Here is a 12064-nt window from a genome sequence, read left to right on the forward strand (position 1 = left end):
TCCATCATTAATTACAAAGTTTGATGGTTCTGAATTTATGTTTTCCACCAACAGATCATCAGCGGCCTGATTAGGTTCATTGCCAGTGAGATCTACCACAGAGGGCTGGGTTATTGCATGATCGGCCTCTACGTCTTGGGGATGCTGTTGTGTTTTCTTTCTGGTACACAGATAAAGTCGCAGAATTTTGACTTTACTTTGCTTATACAACTCATCAACTGTACTGGAAGCATCCACATGCATCTGTGAGCTCTCAATATGAGTTGAATAGTGTGAAAGACTTTTGGGTTTTTTTGAGGTGCCATTGGGGAAAAACAGATTTTCAGCCATAAGTTTGATATTTGACACTGTTTCATTTTTATCTACAGATAAATGCCTTGTTCCACCACCACTTACAGACTTCACCTGTTTGAACCCACCCTTCTCCTCATCAAAATCCATCCAGCCAACCTCAATTCGTCTCACTGTTCGTTTTGCATTTGTATTTTCTGCCCACTGAGACAATTTCTTTTTAGGAGGCATTCCCTCAGCTCCTGTCAGTCTATGTCGTAGCCTTGAGAGTATAGATTCTTTCCTGGATGGTGACGTCCGTGACAGTGTTGCTTGTCAGCAGAAGGCCACAGTGGAGACTCTATCGCCAACTTTGGGGATGTACTTTGCCAGGTCATTGTCTGTCATTAAGGGAATGACAGTTTCATCAATCTGAAAAATATAAATAACAAATTAATAAAATTGTCAATATTAAAAAAAAACAATGAATACATACAACTGCATATTTTAGAGTTGTTTTTTGCTATCTACTTTTGATAACAGATACTTTTGGTAATGTGGTACACATTTGTCCAACATAAGATGAACAAAAATTACTTTTAAAATTACTCTTTAAACATATCACGTCATTAATTAATGTCACTGATTAAACAAAAATATGAAATTCAATAAATATTTTTAGAATGTGCATAGCAAATTGTGGATTGCGGCTCTCCGTTCAAAAACAAACACACAGACACACACGCACGCACACAGCAACAGCTGCAGTGGCTTACATTCTCATCTTCAAGTTTCTTGATCACATCTTCTTCAGCTTTACGCTCTGTTAAGAATTCTCGCAGCCGAGACCTCTAAACCACATGAAAATGAAATAAGTATTTTTACACTCAGTTATAAATTTTATGTAGCAGATTTTTACATGATAACCTACCTATAAAATCACTTTATCTATGGCAAATCAGAATTTGATAATGATTGTTTTATTACTTAGATATTATCTATGGTAATGAGGAATGGAGCGATCGTCTACTTGGAGTTTAAGTAGTTCAGCATGAGCAAGGACAACCTGCATCAATACAAAATCATTCCGATCACTGTATGCTTTATTAGTTCCCTTGGCAACGTGATACCCGCAGTGAGCTACTGTAACTGCAAGGCATCATCATCATCATCCGGTGATGCATTGAAAGCTACGGCTCATTTAGCATGTATTACCTTAACAAGTGTGACTCACATGATGCTACTTTCAAAGGAGATGTTCAGCAAAAAAAAAGGCAATTTTAAGATGCTTTCCATCTAAAACTGTTATTATTGTCCAGACCAGATTAGTTGCACCAGCTAGTATGGTGATGTGGCCAGGGTAAAAGAGAGACATCTTCGTGACACAGAGAACTAAGGTTTTATGTTGAACATACCTCGTTTATTAGTAGCCTTCAGCCTTGCTCTACTTTGAAAGTGTGCTGCGGGGCCGCCGCACGTCCTACAGTTAAAAATGAGTTTACGGCTACATATTAGCACAACAAAACAACGTGTAGTAACAACATGAGGATACAACATTTGAAACGTCAGCAGATACCCTTTAGAACATAGTAACAATATAGGTCTGAATAAATAACTGCCGAATTGCGGGATAACAATATGAAATAAATATAAAATATAATACACTCACCTTAAGGACATCACCAACAGCAAGGACTCCGTACTATGGCTGACGCAGGTTCTAGTGAATGTGCCCTGGGATGAGATATATATATATATATATATATATATATATATCTCATCAAGTGTTTCGTGGCCACAAATAAGTATTTCGAGGGCACGTTATACCTATTTCGTGGCCTCGAAATGATATTTCGTGGCCACAATTTATTTATTTTTTGGACCATGTCATCAGAGGGGCTCCGTATGAATCAGCTGATTTTTCTCTTACAAATTTGTATAGATTAAAACTACTAAAAGTGAGTACTCCAGTAGTGTTCGCCCTCTTTGCCTGCTAATAGTCTAGCTCTGGTATCACCTAAAATATTTCTATTTATTTTTATTATTACTTTATTGTTTTATTGCTATTATTAATCATATTATCCACGCTGCTTCTGATTTTCTTGCATGAGCTTCTACTGTCGGTAGATGTCGCTGCCTCTCCTCCTCTCAGCTAAGTGTGTCAGCGTTACCGGGGGACAGGACAGGCGCATGTTTCCCTGCCTCTCGTGTTTTCCCTCATTCTGCTCTCCGCTATTCAAACCTCTGAGAGGGAAACCACACAGTCCTAGTCTGAACTCCACTCTCTCCACGCCGGTCGATCGCCAAAGTACTGGAAAATACCCCCGGGGAGCCACCTTTTTTCTTCTACTTTTGTTTTTAAATCTTTTTTTCCTCCCTGCTTATAAGCACCGGGATACAGAACTGCAGCAGAGTGGCCGTGCTGGTTCCAGAGATGTCCTGCATGCGGAATATGGTGAGTGCCAGTTTGTTTTTCCCAATCTTGCCGTTATCTGCTTCCACTGCTGCGCATGCAGAGCTGCAGCTGGAAATTGTGTCAGTGCATGGTGCGTTGTGGTCAATGATGATCCAATAAATCAATCAATAAATAAAAACTTAAGACGTGAAAGGACCGCGCTTGATAAGCTTGCCTGTGCAGATTAAAGCCTTTAAAGTGACACAGTGTCGCTCTCCCAAAGGTTTTAGCTCCTAAATCAGGGTTAATCCTTACGGCTACCCAGCCGTCTGCAGTGCTTTCACCCTGTCAGTGAGTATGTTAAAGAGAAGGGGGGTTGGTGGACCCATATATTTTTGTTCTTTTTAGCCTTTAACTCTGGTCACTTTGCAGCTTTGGTGGTCTCCTGCACTTCTACTGTTGGGCCTGCACGGTTGTAAATGTTTGGCTCTCTGTTTGATGCCCAGGAGTTTGGGGACAAAAGCTGTTTCTCTGTGAGCGTCTGTGTTTGGATGGCGTGGGAGGGGGAAGGAGGTTGGTGCCTGTGGGGGGATGTCTTGGGGACTGCCAGGCTGTCGTCGTGGAGACCAGAGGCCACAGGTGACCTCTGACCCGAGAAGTCGCGGAGCGTTGCAGAAGGAGTCCTTTGACTGCCGTGGTTATGGGCGTATGCTGACGCAAGAGCAAGCGCACATCAGAGAGACAAGTGCAGGCTGTTGTTGGAGACTGCGCGCTAACCATTCCTGTAATTTAGGATTGGAGGTGATGGCGGGGTGATGCTGCTGTCTCTGCTGCTGTGAGATTGCGCTCGTCACTGCATGGCAATCACCCAGACAGCTTAAGTGCTGTTTAGGCTTCAAGTCGCCACATAAAAACACATTCCTCCATGTGATCACCCAGGAGATAAAATTCTGCAATCAGAGCTTTAACCTCTGTGTCTGTGACAGCAGATTGCTTTCATGTAGTTTGTTTTTTGTGTGTGTGCAGAAACTTGTTACGCCAATCAGTAAAGAGAAGTAATAATTTGATAACTATTTGAAGAATCTGCAGAGCAAATATAACGATCTCTCTTTTGTATCAGTGTAAAACTAATACCTTGGCTGTCACACTGTATATTGATTTAAGCTCAAATAATCCCAAATGATCATGTGCTCTCGATCTATTAAAGAAAAAAAAGGCTGTGACACTATTTATAGGCACATTGTACACTCTAGAATATTACATCTAAGCTCTATGCGGGAGATTGTTGGATTTTTTTTAGGGCTTTTTATTTATTTCTTTTGACACAGTCAGTCTTTGGTGCTCTTCTCTCAGCAGAATCAGCCAAACAGCTGATGAGAGCTCCTCGTTCAGCTGTTTGAGCTCTGGGGGACTGATGCTCCCCCCTGGTGAGTGTGCGTTTGTGAGTGTGCCTCTGTGTCTGTCTCCCTAAACCACAAGCAGCTGATGAAACACATATTCTGCTGACTATTTGGTGAGCGTAGTAAAGATTAGAGGATCCAGATTGTGGTCCATCAATCAGACTGATGTTTAGTGGGCTCTCCCAGCTCTGCACTCTCATACTTTGCTTGTTTTAATGCAGGCACCAAAGGTGCAACTGAATGTCCTCCCCCCCAAATGTGCTCCATACGATGCAATATGCTGTTTATCTTGATATTATTTTGTGGCACAAAAGTGCACAGAAAGCCAATCATGTGTACTACACTCAAGCAGATGGTGGAATGGGGAGAGCACAGCAGTAATGGCACAGTCCTCCTCATGTGATATTTCCCCTCAGGCTAGCCACCTAATCAAACACTAATCAGCTCTCCTTCCACTCACTGGTTTTGCTCCGCCTCAGCGTTCCACAGATTTCCCCTTTCCTCCAACCTCTGTTCTACTTCTCCTGATCCCGAGCTTATCCCGTACCCTATTCTCCTTGTGCGTTTTGTGTGCGGTCATCCCCAAAACTCCATGTCTGATTGCACTAAGGTGAAAGTGTCATGTTCTTACACTCAACACTCCTCCCCTTCGCTCATCCCTCTCCCCGTGGCTTGGCCTGATCTGCACTCAAGGCCGTCTGTCACTGCAATTAAAGCCAGGCCAGGTTAAGAAAATCACTGCAGGACCTGGCCAAGCATGCAGGGCTGCCAGCCTTTATTCTGCCACGGTTTGATTTAATGCTGTTTAGCTTTCGAACCCACCACAGTCAAGAGTAGTTTCTATCAGGAACTGTGTAAGTAACTGGCAGCAAGTTCTGTGTAATTTCTAACCAGTGTGTTAACCATGTGAACCACAATGCTTGCTGCATTAGCATGGCCCCTGTTCTCACTCACAGGTTACAAGTGCCCATACAGAGAACACACCCAAGTTAATCATTGGCCCCGAGTGGCAGGTGTTTCCTTATAGCTGGAGATTAATCTTTGGGAGTATTTTACCGTTCCTGCCACTTCCTCTTAACAGATTTTGAAACTTAAATGCAGCAAAGTCACAACTTCGCAAATTAAACCTGCAGAGCAGTGGTTGTGTCAGTTGGCTAACACTGATTCCGATTGTTTATCTATGAGGTAACATGGCTGCTATGCAGGTTTAATCCTAAAGTTGTCCAGCGCTATCTGCCAGAGATATTCTGAAAGTCCCCAACTTTCACACTTTCACATAAGTACTGCAAAGTACAGAACATCACAGATTCATGATGTATAACAGGTTTAAGTGTAAGTGTGAGTGAGCATGGGTGGATTTGGCATCATCGGGAGTTGGCTTGGTGGCCCACACTCATTTCTGTCAATCAAAATCAGTTTAACTGCCAGACTCACTTTTTGACATTTAATCCCTGCAAAAGTGTACTTTGCCCATTATTTGGTGGTATATAACTGACTGCGTGGTGAGTTGACCTCCCAACTGACTGCTTAACAATTACCTCATCCTCATGAGACAGACCGAACCCTTTGACCTTCAGAGGGGAAAGGTCTGAGAGTGTAGGAGGCCGGACAGACCCTTTTGTCTTTAAATGTCACCAACTCAGAAGGATGACGTGAATAGCTCCGCCGCTCACTCTGGCATCGCCTCATCCTGGGACTACACACTCGTTTATAGAACGCAACATTTTCCCGTGAGTCAAATGCAACCTGTTTACCTCATCTCAGCCTTATCGCTTGCTTGTGTTTTTATTGATCGGGCTTATCTCCCTGTGAGAAGCGCTCACACTCACCTCCTCCCTGTAGTTATCAGCAGCAGCGGTTACCTTCTGTGTGTGTCTGTTGCGTTGCGCTCAGCCCGTGTCTCCTATTTATTCTGAGGAATTGTAGTGTTGCAGAACAAAAGGCCATGAGTCAAAGTCCTCATCTGTGAGTGGGCATTGTTGTATTCATATCCGCGTGTACAAGTAGCGGTCGTCGAGGTAGCCGCGGCTCTGTTCTCTCCAACGGCATTTCAGTTTGCTGTCACATCGTGTGCTCTCAAAAGAAATCAACGTGGTGGTTTTAAAGGTTACAGTGAGCTTCCATGACCTCCTAGTGTCTCCCTTATGTCTCACAGGTAGTTAAGTGGATCAGCGGTGAAGACTTGTTGAGGCTGTATTTCTCTTTTTTTATTATGTCATTTAAAACCAGGAGCTTGTATGAAAGTATGAATATAGCCGCTGTAATGTCACCCAATGGTTAGTGAACTCCTGTTTTTATGGTTCGATTTTAGCTTTTTTAATTTTTGGAACCAGATATGTGGGGGCAGGAGGGTGAAGTGCTAAAGCTGTATTTGGCTTTTACACTTATTCACTCCCTGTATAGTGTTTGGAAGACCAAACACAAGCAGACAGCTATTGATATACACTCAGCAGGCACTTTATCAACTGCCCCTCATTGCAAATATCTAATGTAAATATCTAGCCAATCACATGGCAGCACCTCATTGTATTTAGGCATATAGACGTGGTCAAGACGACCTGCCGAAGTTTAAACCAAGCAGCAGAATGGGGAAGAAAGGTGATTTAAGTGACTTTGAATCTGGCGTGATTGGCTGAGTATTTTAAAAATTGTAGATCTACTGGGATTCCCCACAGAACCATCTCTGAGGAATTATCTGAAAAAGGGAAGATACCTAGGTAGTAGCAGATCTCTGGAGAAAATGTCTTGTTGAAATCAGAGGTCGGAGAACAATAGCAACAGTAACTCTAATTACTACTTATTACAACCGAGCTATGCAGAAGAGCATTTCTGAGTGCACAACACGTCAAACTTTGAAGCAGATGGGTCAGAGCAGCAGAAGACTGCACCAAACGCCACAGCTAAGAACGGAAAACTGAGGGTACAATTCGCACTGGGACACCAAAATTGCACAATAGAGAACTGGAACAAAGTTGCCTGGTCTGATGGGTCTCAATTTTTTACTGCAACGTTTTGATGGTGGAGTCAGAACGTGATCTAAATCAGCAGTCCCCAACCTTTTTTGCGCCACGGACCGGTTTAATGTCAGACAATATTTTCACAGACCGTCCAAATAAATGCAACAAAATAAAATGATACGACCAAGACAAAAACTGTGGTATTTTGCAAATATAATAAGAAACGCAAATTCCCTGTGTAAATGTTTAACTTTATTAGCAGCGTCCTCCTGAAAACCGCCAACAACATCTACCCCTTAATGCATTCTGGCCGCTATAGTAACGTGTAACTATTTCTTTTAAAATGAGCCGTACAACTACAACACGAGAAAAGACCCAGGGAAACTGAGTCAATGATAAAAAACCCTGAAAAATCATAAAATTTTACACCCGAGCCGCCCTCAACTCTCGCGGCCCGATACCAAACGACTCAAGGACCGGTACCGGTCCGTGGCCCGGGGGTTGGGGACTGCTGATGTAAACAACATGAAAACATGTCACAAAGCTCAGATCATCTCAAACTAGTTTCTTGAACATGACAATGAGATCACTGTACTCAGTTGGCCTCCACAGTCAGCAGACCTCAATCCAATAGAGCGACATTGTGGATGTGCAGCCAACAAACAAACTGCATGTCCTCTCAATATTGACCAAAATCTCTGAGGAATGTTTCCAGCACCTTGTTCAATCTGTGAATGAAGAATTAAGGCATCACTGAAGGCAAAAGGAGGTCCAACATTATTCCATTTAATATTGCTTCACGATTGCGTACCAGCTTTTCATAATTATTTCACTCTGTAAACCAAATATTGAAGGATATGGAGCCCTTATTGTTTTTAATTTTAAGTTTCGTTTAATTTAACATAACAAAGACTTTGAGGTCTAACATGTGTAATCTGTACACACATAACTTCTTTTATAATATAGCCAACTAAACAAGCAAGGCTGAAATTGTGTTATAAAATGCTTCTATTCCCTTTCTTCTTTATTGTTTTATTGATACATTCAACAACAAAAGAAAGTGACTACAAGAAACGTTAGAGACGGGTCATGGATAAAAAAAAAAATCATGGACATTCTTACACCTATATATATACCTATATATATATAGGTATATATATATATATATATATATATATATATATATATATATATATAGGTATATATATATATATATATATATATATATAGGCTTCTATCTCCTCCTTTGGCCAGCCTATTACCCCAGCAGGGTACCTGATCACGGGCAGGGCGTACGTGTTGATGGCCCGGATCTTGTTCTTACCATTCAGCTGACTCCTCAGGACTTGCCTGACCCTCTGCAGGTACTTGGTGGTTGCAGCCTTTCTAGCGGCCTCTTCATGGTTCCCATTTGCCTGCGGGATCCCCAGGTACTTGTAACTGTCCTCTATGTCTGCAATGTTGCCTTCTGGTAGTTCAATCCCCTCAGTTCTGACTACCTTCCCTCTCTTTGTTACCATCCGACTACACTTCTCCAGTCCGAACGACATTCCAATGTCATTGCTGTATAGCCTGGTAGTGTGGATCAGTGAATCGATGTCTCGTTCACTCTTGGCATACAGCTTGATGTCATCCATGTACAGGAGGTGGCTGACAACTGCTCCGTTCCGTAGTCGGTATCCGTAGCCAGTCTTGTTAATGATCTCACTGAGGGGGTTCAGGCCTATGCAGAACAGTAGTGGGGACAGAGCATCTCCTTGGTAGATCCCGCACTTGATGGTAACTTGTGCTATGGGCTTGGAGTTGGCCTCTAGTGTTGTACGCCACATCCCCATTGAGTTCCTGATGAAGGCTCTTAGGGTCCCATTGATCTTGTACAATTCTAGGCATTCCAGTATCCAGCTGTGGGGCATTGAGTCATAGGCCTTCTTGTAATCAATCCAGGCAGTGCACAGGTTGGTCAGTCTGGTCTTGCAGTCTCGGCTGATTGTTCTGTCTACCAGTAGCTGGTGTTTTGCACCTCTGGTATTCTTGCCAATTCCTTTCTGTGTCCCGCTCATGTATTGACCCATGTGCCTGTTCATCTTAGCCGATATGATGCCTGACAGGAGCTTCCATGTAGTACTGAGGCAGGTTATTGGTCGGTAGTTGGAGGGGACCGGTCCCTTCTTGGGGTCCTTGGGGATCAGGACCGTCTGGCCTTCAGTTAGCCATTCCGGGTGTCTTTCGTTAACTAGCAGCTGGTTCATTTGTGCTGCCAGACGCTCGTGGAGTGCAGTCAGCTTCTTCAGCCAGTAGGCGTGAACCATGTCGGGCCCTGGTGCTGTCCAACTCTTCATACTGGAGACCCTTTCTTGGATATCTGCCACTGTGATGGTTACTGGACCCTGTTCAGGGAGGTCGCTGTGGTCTGCCCTCAGATCCTCTAGCCACTGAGCATTGCCGTTATGGGTTGCATCCTTCTCCCATATGCTCTTCCAGTATTGCTCCGTCTCCAGCCTTGGTGGTGCTGTTCTCTTATTGTTCCCTTGCCACTGAGAGTACACCTTTGCTGGTTCTGTGGAGAACAGCTGGTTTATTCTCCTGCCTTCTATCTCTCTGGTGTACCTCCTCAAGCGGCTGGCCAAGGCTGTGAGTCTTTGCTTGGCAGTTTCCAAGGCCTCAGGTATGGACAGCTTGCTGTATTTCTTAGGCACCTTATTTGTCGCACCTTTCTGCAACTCCGTTAGTTGGCTAACCTCCCTCCGTGCTACTTTGATCTTGCCCTCTAGCCTCCTTCTCCATGGAGGGTACTGCCCCTTGTGGCTGTTCAACTTGTAGCCAAGCATCTCACTGATCACTGCTGCCGTATTGTAGATCAGCTTGTTAGTGTCGGTAATCGTGGTTGTAGGTATTGCCCGTAGTGCTGCATTAACATCATCTAGCAGACCTTCTGAGGGTACTTCACGTAATCTTGGTAACCGGCTACGGGGGATCCAGGTTTCAAGCTTGGCCATGATCCTATTTTTCAGGTCAGTTCCTCTCGCACTCAACGATCCTTCTCCTATCGCACTTGGGGCTATGTACCCAATCTCGGGTGGGGGTGATGATATCTCCCCCCTGACCTGGCGTCCTGACTCCTCCTTGCCGTAGCATTTGTGTTGTACCTCGTCAATCTCTAGCTGTGAGAGCAGTCCCTTCTTTCGAATGTTGGAACACTGAGCTACTAGTTGTTTCGCCGTCATTGTGGATGTTGGGTATCGAAGAATCCATAGGTCCCTCATCCTATTCATGTAGCCCCTTCCGCTGGGGTTACTTGCATAGTAGCATTCCAACAACGCCCTGTTTTCATCCCTTGCCCACCGATGCCTTCTTGTTCCAGTAGCCCACTTTTCGTCAGGGTGCCCTGGTTCCTCAACACCTGACGCGGACCTTGTTGATCCGGGCGACGTCCGAGCCGGCATGCCTTCATATTTATCTGTCTCGCTCATGTCTGCGGTAGGCTTGCTTAGCATAGGGGGTCTAGCCTTAGGACCCTTACTGGATACAGACGCCCCAGGCAGGAATCGAACTTGCGATCCTCTGTTCCAAAGGCGTGTAGTTTAACCACTACGCTATCCAGCTGCTTACCTTATATATATATATATACCTATATATATATATACCTATATATTGTAACGATGGTTAAGTGTTACTGGACAGTGACATGTTGGTTTTCTCTGCACACTGTTGTTGTTCCTTTAAGATTCATGTTTGGTTGGGCTGCAGGAAGTAGTGAGGGTGGTGTACAGGAAGGGGTGGGGGGACCTGGTTGTTCTGTGTGTGTGCCAGGCTGAAGAGAGGTGTAGTTCGAGAGCGCTTCCCCCTGAGTTAACAACCCGCTGGCTTATGTGCCGAATAAACGGACAAACTGAGACCCCAACCGTCTGGTTCTTGTGAACGTTACATTGGTGTCAGAAGTGAAGAAAGAAAAAAGAACCCCAGAACGCCCGAGACCCTGTTGCTAGCGACGCTTGCCGTTACGAGACGAGGATGTTGCCGGGCAGGATTAAGAAGGAGACGGAGGAGAGGGAGGTTCGTCCGCGCTCGCCCGCCCATGGAGTGAGGGAAACGGCGCTGCGGCTGTCTGCCGAGGCTGGATTTTCTCCAGGTTTGACTAGGCTCGGGAACTGTTCGCACAGCGGCCGCGATTCCGGCGGGAAGGAGTCGACCTCGCTTGGCGCGCCGTCACGTGATGTAAACAAACATGGCGGCGCCCAGCAAGCTGCAGCGAATATAAAAACGCCTAAGTTCAGCGGCAAGACGCCATGGGAAGTGTTTATCGCACAGTTCGAGCTGTTAGCTGTTGCAGCTGGCTGGTCTGAGGAACATAAAGCTCTCCAATTGGCTTTGTGCCTGTGTGAGGATGCAGCTGCATGCCTGCTGCTGCTGACCGAGGAGCAGAGGGGAGATTATAATGCTCTGGTCGGAGCACTTCAGAGGCGCTTCGGGCAGTATATCCAACCAGTGCTGCTGAGGTCGGAGTTCCACAACAGACGCAGATTGCCAGGTGAGCCCCTCCGCATTCCTCCGCATTTTGGCCCATGAAGTCGAGTGCCTTTGCCGGAGGGCGTATGACAGCATGCCACCATCAGTGCAGGCGGAGTTAGCTCGGGACCAGTTCCTGCAGGCCCTGAGCCCTAAAGAGCTCCGCATGCAAACTCAGCTTGCTCGGCCGGCCACACTCAGTGCAGCCCTGGAGCTAGCGTTGGAGAGGGAGATGCTTGCAGGATCCTCTGGGGGCGCTGACGACGCACACGTGGTGAGGGCTGTGTCAGCACCTGTGGAACAGATGGAGACGCCAGCGGGCCTGTGCAGTTTGGTGCAGACAGCTTCGCTGCAGTCGCCTTCCCCTCGGGCTGGCCCACACCGCCGACCTCAGAGCTGCTGGGGATGTGGACAAGTCGGACACCTCATCAGGCAGTGCCCCAAGCTTGCAGCGGTTCAGGGAAACGCCCACGGGCCCGTGTAGGCGGGAGTACACGGGCCTGGGAGAACGACATCCCCACACCACCGCCACCTCC

At 45.6% G+C, this 12064-nt stretch overlaps 1 protein-coding gene and 1 long non-coding RNA gene across 2 annotated transcripts in view; one reads left to right on the forward strand and one right to left on the reverse strand.

The window, feature by feature from the left end:
- Positions 1 to 419: 419 nt before the first annotated feature.
- On the reverse strand, positions 420 to 1988 carry LOC146717410 (uncharacterized). Its single transcript, XR_014923379.1, has 3 exons — positions 1686 to 1988; positions 1047 to 1121; positions 420 to 702 (listed from the first exon to the last, which is right to left on the reverse strand). It is a non-coding gene; the product is annotated as an uncharacterized LOC146717410 (long non-coding RNA).
- Positions 1989 to 2418: 430 nt separating this feature from the next.
- n4bp3 (NEDD4 binding protein 3) overlaps positions 2419 to 12064 on the forward strand; it is a 42072-nt gene continuing 32426 nt past the window's right edge. The window contains exon 1 of the mRNA XM_085475751.1: positions 2419 to 2725. The gene's annotated coding sequence lies outside the window, so the exon portion shown is untranslated. The remainder of the gene's footprint in view (positions 2726 to 12064) is intronic.

This window comes from Copadichromis virginalis, linkage group LG2 (assembly GCF_057382275.1).
Source record: "Copadichromis virginalis isolate Kocher_CV1m ecotype Utaka linkage group LG2, C_Virginalis_male_GT1.1, whole genome shotgun sequence".
Lineage (NCBI taxonomy): Eukaryota > Metazoa > Chordata > Actinopteri > Cichliformes > Cichlidae > Copadichromis > Copadichromis virginalis.